Genomic DNA, 7,571 nt, shown 5'->3' with positions numbered 1-7,571 from the left:
TTGGAATATCCATAAAACCCAAGAACATGAAAAAAAAAAAAAAGGTCAGTTAGAAAGTCACCGGCCTTATTACTGGAGCACAGTTAACCCAAGTCCAGGCTGGTGTTGGTGAGTTACATGTTATCTCTGCCCTTAGCTCAATGACCCAAACTGCTGACAACAATGGTGCTAAATATCATTGAGGCAGGGAAGGCATTGCAGTGGGATCTGGCATGTTCAGAGGTTCAAGATTTTCTGAATGACCAGCTAAAGGCCATTCAGAGGGACCTTAAGCATCAGGCCTGGTCCTCTGCCCTTACAAACACCTCAGGAGTTCCATCTAATTTGTGACCCTGGAGGTTCTCTGGGTGGAGGTGCAGACTCTCACAAGTGCTCCTTCCAAGCATATGGACTGGTTGGAAGGGTGTGGACTCCAACATACTGAATCCTGCCAGGTCCATGGGGAGGATGCATGTGGGATTGGGTAATTCACCAAGACATTTGGGAAATTAAACCACCTGGTATGCCTAACCTATAGTCAGTGCTCCTGAAATAACGCCCGATATCTGGATAGGGATAGGAAATCAGTGAACACTCTAGCCCTTAGAACCCCCACAGCTTCAATGTGTGCGCAAACTGAAACCAGGGGAGGTTGTCAGTGTTCATGACAGTGTCTGCTGGGAAGCATGAGGCTAGGAACTAACTTGACAGGACACTTGCTTTTCCAAGCTAATGACAGCTATGCGTGTTTAGAAGCCTCTGCTTTGTTAGACATACATTTTAATCTTACCACTGCTGCAGGCAGCCATCTTCTTTATTGGCCTGCTAATAAGATTCTACAAGTAGCCCTTAAGTATAAAATCCCCTTTAATTGGACTACCCTAGTACCTGACCGATTCCAAAATTTGCTTTCAGTCCTACCAGAGGTTCAGAAAATTTCTGACCTACTGGGACAAGTTCACATGCTCAAAATTATATATTAAGTTAAAAAGAATGCCTTTCATACAGCCTATAGAGTGTCTACTTTATGTACTAAGTATGATGCAGTATGCTTTATAACCAAGGCTATTCAGCAGCCCAAACCATATTATTTTCTTATTTTGGGAATGTTATCGCTTTTATTATTTTTTGGCAAGGAATTGTGTTATTGCTGTTGTTGTAATGAATGCATTTATCATTGTGCTAGACCTGCTAAGCTCAGTGTACAAGAGCAAGTGGCACTAATAATTGTTAATAAACGTAATGACAACAGTTTGGGAAACCAGAGGCAGTAATAAATGTGCATAAGGAAATGCAGATAGAAGGAGAGGAAGAGAGAGAGGAAATTAGTGGATTAATGAACATAGAGGAGTAGGCTAATGTGATGCCAAAGAGGCATCAAAGGGGGAAATTGTGTGGGAAAATTTAGCAGGCCTTAAACTTTAGTCAAGGCCCTGAGTTTGGTCAAGCTTGCTTACAGCCTTTGAATTAAGATCCTGCTTGTTTCTGTGTACAAGGAGCAGAAGGAGTCAGAGTGGGAAAAATCCCCTAACAGAACAATTTGCAATAGTCCAAGCTTAGGAAATATATAACTGCAATAGCACTGTTAGAAAAGCCAAACCACAAACAAACCAGACTGTGAATAACAATAACAGGAAAAGCCAAATAAGGGCGATTGTTCTTTTTGCTTTTGACCTATATTAATTTTGCAATGTATTCCAAATAAGGTAATTAATACAGACGTATGTGTAATTTGTCTGTGATTTTAAGCTTTAAAAAGTTTGTGTGTTCCTGGACTCGGGGGAACAGCTCCTTTAGCTACCACCCCCCTGCGTGCTTGTAATCAATAAAGGGCCACAGGCTGATCTGATTGAAAAAACAATGCGTGGATCAATTTTTTTCCACATCAAAGGCTACAAACCTGGGAGCTTGTGTGAAGTGGGATGGGATGGGAGGGCTCAGACACTCTTTTGCTGCTGCGGGGACTGTAATGCAGGCAGACCCAGCCCAGGCAAAGAGCAGTGATAACTACTCCCCCTTCATAGCATGCCCATGCCACACACTAGTGTAAATTACACCACCACACTTCTTTCAAAATGGCACTTGGCTCACTCCCTTCTGAGAGTTGTAGTTTACCTCCTCTGTCCAAGCCAGCTGGGGACGACAACTCCTAGAATGCCCAGCAGGCTACCCCCGCTGCTGTGTGATTCAGAGAGCTGAGCTGGACCCTGTGGTCTGGATGACAGCCGCTCTGTTCTAGTGAGTCTGTGCTGCAGAGCCCTGCGCGGATAAAAAATTTGTATCCACATCCGAGCTGCTAGCCACAAAAATGGCCCACTGATATAAAGCAGATACCTGCGGATTTGCAGGGCTCTAATGATACAGCAGTAAAGGCATGCATGGCATTTTGCAGACATACAATACAGTGAGAAGGATGGCCCCGTATTTAGAGAATAACATAGGACTTGGGAGATCCACACTTGGGCTCCTGCTTCACCACAGAATTCCTGTGTGATGCTGTCCAAATCGCTTTGACCCAGATTTTCAAAAATATTTAGGCATTCAAAGATGCAGATAGGCACCTAGTGAAATCTGGCCTTTATCCTCTTTATGCCTCAATCCCCTATCTGTAAAGTGGGGAGAAAAGCACCCCTTTACCTCACAGACGTGTCATAAGGATAAATACAGAAAAGTTTGTCAGGTACTCAGATTTAAAAATTTTATTAAGGTTAATGTTTAAAATTAAATATACACAAGTTAAGAGGGAAAGTACTGTACATCTGAGGTCAGGCTTGAGTTATGAGGGATTACAGGTATTGGTCACAAGGATCATGAGATAGATACATATCACATAACTAGCATAAACCCAGACTGGAGTGCAGGGGTTTTTAAAGCATCAGTAGATAAGTGGGCTCGGGTATACCACCCATGGAATGTATTTAGAGTCCAAGACAGTATCAGTGTAGCGAAAAAGTATGTGGGTGGGGTGCACCCCTTGGTTCGTCAAGGAAAGAAGTGGGTTATTTCCCTGTTCAGCGGTCTTGATTACTCAATCTGGTATTGACGGTGTCCTGAGAGAGATAACCCAGTAAATACCCACACAAATATTGTTACACCTGTTTTTCTCTATGGGTAAGCTGAGATTTGGAAGGGTAGAGTGACTTGTCCAAGGGAACCCAGACACTCAGTAGCAGGAGTATATCCCAGGAATTCTGACTCCTACTTTCTTATCCTAGCCACAAGACTATACGTGTCTGAAAAAGAAAAGTGGTTATATTAACACCATTCAAAATGCATCCAAAAATCCTGTGCTGCTCTGCTTCCTGGGAAGCATGTGCTGTCCTCCTGTTTGTAGTTATTTATATCTGCAGCTCTGTCATTCACAGCAGGTGACTCTATTTAACACCTCCATGTAAGGAGAGTGCTAAGGTCCCAGCAGGACCTTTCTGTAGTAATGATCCTCTTAACCTACTAATGTAATCTCCATAATTTAGTGCCGCTGTATCCCTACACCCGGCACTAAAGATTAACACCGATCCTGCCATCCACTGCTGAAGACATCTGCTGCAATCACATGTGATACATTTGGTGTTATTTGGCAGTTAGGAAGCTCATTCCATGCAGTGGTCCACGTTATGTTGTTTGGGGAACAGGGAATGGCACAAAATGTCTGTGCCCAGATCAATTTCAAAATCACCCTTTCAATTTGCCTTTTAGATTGTCTGTTATCACAACGTAGTTCAATGAAGCACTAAGAGTTTTCCATCACCCTAGGATTCGGCAGGCACAGAGCTTTTCTTGATGATCAACCTTTTTAGCTCCAAGGACCTATTATTTCGGCACCCTCATTGGATGATGAGAAGAAAGGCAAAGTGAGTTCTTAGAAGTAAAGACCCTGCCGCTGTTCAGGTTTGAATAAAGAGGGTCACAGCTCCCCAAGGCTCCTCTCTCTCCCTTTTCCCTTTCTTAGGCCACATAAATAGAAGAGTAACATCACCCAGAAAGCTGCCTAAATCAAGCAGCAATCAAAACACCAAAGCTTCTGCAACCACATGCAGAGACAGGCACCTTAATAAATGTATGCTGCTCTATGTACACTTCTTTTATCCTACTCAACAAGCCATTTCCTTGTCTTCAGCAGGCCTGTGTCCCCTATTGCATAATATCTGAAGCAATAACTTTCCTTTGCAATGAGAAGCTGGGGGATTATTTTTGTATCCTGACAATTGATCCCCGATGGGAAAATACTTAGAGGAACCAATAAGAGAATGTTTTGGGTTCCATGGGGCCAGTTTCAGATTGGTGTTTAGAGATCCAACTCCATTAAAGTCAATGGAGCTACACTTGTTTATCTGAGCTCTAAATTTGGCCCCGTATTCTTAGGGCCTGATTCTGACAGGCTCTACTTGATTTGCAAAAGAGTTTCCCCTCGAGTGATCCTATGGAAACCAGCCATGACTAGGAGGATCCAAGTCTGGCCCTTCATTTTCAAACAGGCTAGATTGTGATGGGAATTCTAAATTCCACCTTCTCATCCTCACTTTCCAAAGCCTTCACAGCTCTGTCTCTCCTTACTTATCTGTGCTTGTTTCTTTTCACAACTCTCTTGCTCACCAGCGTTGACAGTTTTGACAAGCCACCAGCCAAGCCCACACCAGTCATCACACATTCTCCCACGTTGCATGGAACATCCACAAGGGCCAAACTGATCCAAAATGGCAACTGCTCACTTTGCCTCCACGTCTCACCTCTTCTGTTATGCCTACAAGAAAAGAAAGGTTGAAGGGCCACACCAGGCAAAGCTGAGGTGTTCGAATCATTGTTTAAACGTGTATAATTTATTAAAATGTTACATACTTTGTTGTGTCCCACTGTCTCTCATTTCCAAGGCTGCGTGTGTTAGTAGATTGTAAACTCTTCAGAGCAAGCATCTTCTCGTGAGTTCAGACAACACCTAGAACAATGGGGCCAAGGTTATTATTGTCATTTGTATTACAGTAGCTCCTAGAGATTCCAGCCAAGATTAGGATCCTCTTATGCTAGATTCTGTACCTATATATTACTATATATAGTATACATATATACCATATATAGTATACATATATATATATATATATATATATATATATATTATATATAGTATACTATATATAGTATACTATATACAGGCAATCTCTGACCCAGTCACTTACAATCAAAATAGACAAAAGGTGGAGGAAAGGAATCATGATCATCTCCATTTTACATCTGAGACATAGACAGATTAAGAGAAAAGAACGAGGAGTCCTTGTGGCACCTTAAAGACTAACAAATTTATTTGGGCATTAAGTGAGTTGCCCAACATCAGGAGCCCTATGATATATCTAGGAATCAAACCCATAACCCCTCATTTCCAGGCCAATCCCTTAACCACAAGGCCCTCCTTCCTTGCAGAGCTTAACTGGTGCTTTTGAGCCTCTAAAGCGGGGTCAGCAACCTTTCAGAAGTGTTGTGCCGAGTCTTCATTTATTCATTCTAATTTAAGGTTTCGCGTGCCAGGCATACATTTTAACTTTTTTAGAAGGTCTCTTTCTATAAATCTATAACATATAACTAAGCTATTGTTGTACATAAAGTAAATAAGGTTTTTAAAATGTTTAAGAAGCTTCATTTAAAATTAAATTAAAACGCAGAGCCCCGCAGACCAGTGGCCAGGACCCGAGCAGTGTAAATGCCACTGAAAAGAGCTTGCGTGCCGCCTGCGGCACGTGTGCCATAGGTTGCCTACCCCTGCTCTAAACAATAATAATTCAGGTCATTGGGGAGCAGGTCTGGGTTTGCATTGCAGGGAGGCCTTACTCGCCCGCATAGGCAAGTAAGAGCCAGGACGTCCTGACCCCTCACATTTAGCACACTGTGGGGGGCAAAAGTACCTGCTTTTCTTGTCTCCCTCCACAACAGCAACTTGTTGCATTGTTAACCTATGTCAAAAGAAAACATTGGACCTCATCTTCAAGATTATTTCACATCAAGATGCTGTTCCCAAACCACAGAAAGGCGGTCTCTTTTTTTAATGTTGGGTCTTTAAATCCTTTTCCCCTGCAGCACACAGGAACAAAAGTATCTCAGATTCATTGTTGGGGAGACCAGAACTCATGAGATGTTAGCAAAATAAAACTTGTAAAAACGGGTATACTGCACCCACACATACAATTTTTCCAGCATGGAAAGATAGTGACAGCAAGCCCAGGGCAGAAACAACTTCTGTGCCAATAAGTTACGTGGGTTTTACCCACCTTTTTAACTCTGTTCTGCTAATGCCTAAGGGCTCTAATTCTGCAACTTTTACTCAGATTGAGTAGCCTTTTCCCGAGCAAGCAGTGCCATTTAATATGGTGGGAAAATTCATATGAGTAAGCGCTACTCGGCATGAATGTGGCTTGCTGGATCAGATCCTTAAAAAAGTATGTCGTTCCCATAGTAGCAATTTGGGTAATTCATGGTGCTTGCGTTCCATCAGCATTATAGACACACACACACCTAATGATACTCACTGACATTTATACAGAGCCTTTCTTGCTATAAATCCCAAGGCATTCAGAAACCTTTGCAAACTGATTGCAAATTATATATACAGGACTAACTTCATCCTCTGCTGAACTACAGCTGCCATGCACTGGAGTGGAAGAAGGGTACCTTTAAATAGCACACAGCAACACTATCCAACTGTTGAGACTACAGAATAAATGATCCCTTAGCCAATGGACACCAGAAGAGGGGCTTTTGATCGAAAGTAATTATCATATTTTTATTTAGCAAGGCCATTCATAAAAGAATATCCTCTAATTTTATTAACAAGACTCCAAGGATGTAAAGTGACCACAAGTGGTCAGGATCTCGCTTTTAGGTCTCATGTAACAGCACCTCACGCAGCGCAGCTGCCCTAGCACCAGGCTGGCGAATTGTTTAATGATTCTAAGGGAAGAATGCTGTCCACTGCCTTACCAGTACCATTTCCTGCAACATTTCGAGTTTTCATCAGTGTGTCATGAGCTTAGGGAAATGCCTCACTGCTGCTAAAACCTTGAGGTGTAGGGGGAAAAGATCAGCAAAGAAAATTGGTCTCCTCTGTGTACATGTCTCTTAGAACCACATGATGGATGCTGATAGTCTGCTTTCCCCATGCAATACTTGGACCCTATATGCAGTACTGCCAACCCCCAAAGTTAAAAAATCCCAAGTCCCTCCCCCCAAATTATGGGATTCACTGAGAAATTGAGAGGGTTCTTTTAAAAATCAAATTGTGGGTTTTGGTTTGTCTCTTGATTTTTTTATTTTGGCTGCCTGCCCCTAAGCCCAGCGTGTGTCTGAGAGACAGTAAGTGCTGTCCATTCTCTCAGATTTACAGAGCAAGGTGATTTTGGCCCCAGGCTACAAGTGCCTTCGTTGGCTTATCAGATAGTGCAGAGCTTCCAGCTTCTCCCCAAACTTCTCACTGAATCAGATCTGTGTCCTCCCACCCCTATGCATCTACCACTCCCGCACCCAGCGATTAATTATGCACCTATCCCAGCCCCTATTGCTGTTGCTCCTGCAGCTCCAGGGGTTATGTATCCCCTTCTCTCATCCTAGGC

General features: G+C 42.8%; 1 long non-coding RNA gene across 1 annotated transcript; it reads right to left on the bottom strand.

The window, feature by feature from the left end:
• Positions 1-2,728: 2,728 nt before the first annotated feature.
• Positions 2,729-6,024, bottom strand: LOC116818638 (uncharacterized). The gene is made up of 4 exons (XR_004372231.2): positions 5,871-6,024; positions 4,816-4,912; positions 4,573-4,720; positions 2,729-3,212 (listed from the first exon to the last, which is right to left on the bottom strand). It is a non-coding gene; the product is annotated as an uncharacterized LOC116818638 (long non-coding RNA).
• Between the last annotated feature and the right edge of the window lie 1,547 nt (positions 6,025-7,571).

Source organism: Chelonoidis abingdonii, chromosome 5 (genome assembly GCF_003597395.2).
Source record: "Chelonoidis abingdonii isolate Lonesome George chromosome 5, CheloAbing_2.0, whole genome shotgun sequence".
Classification (NCBI taxonomy): Eukaryota; Metazoa; Chordata; order Testudines; family Testudinidae; genus Chelonoidis; species Chelonoidis abingdonii.
Note: the sequence above shows the minus strand (reverse complement) of the source record. Positions and strands in the feature narration are given on the sequence as shown.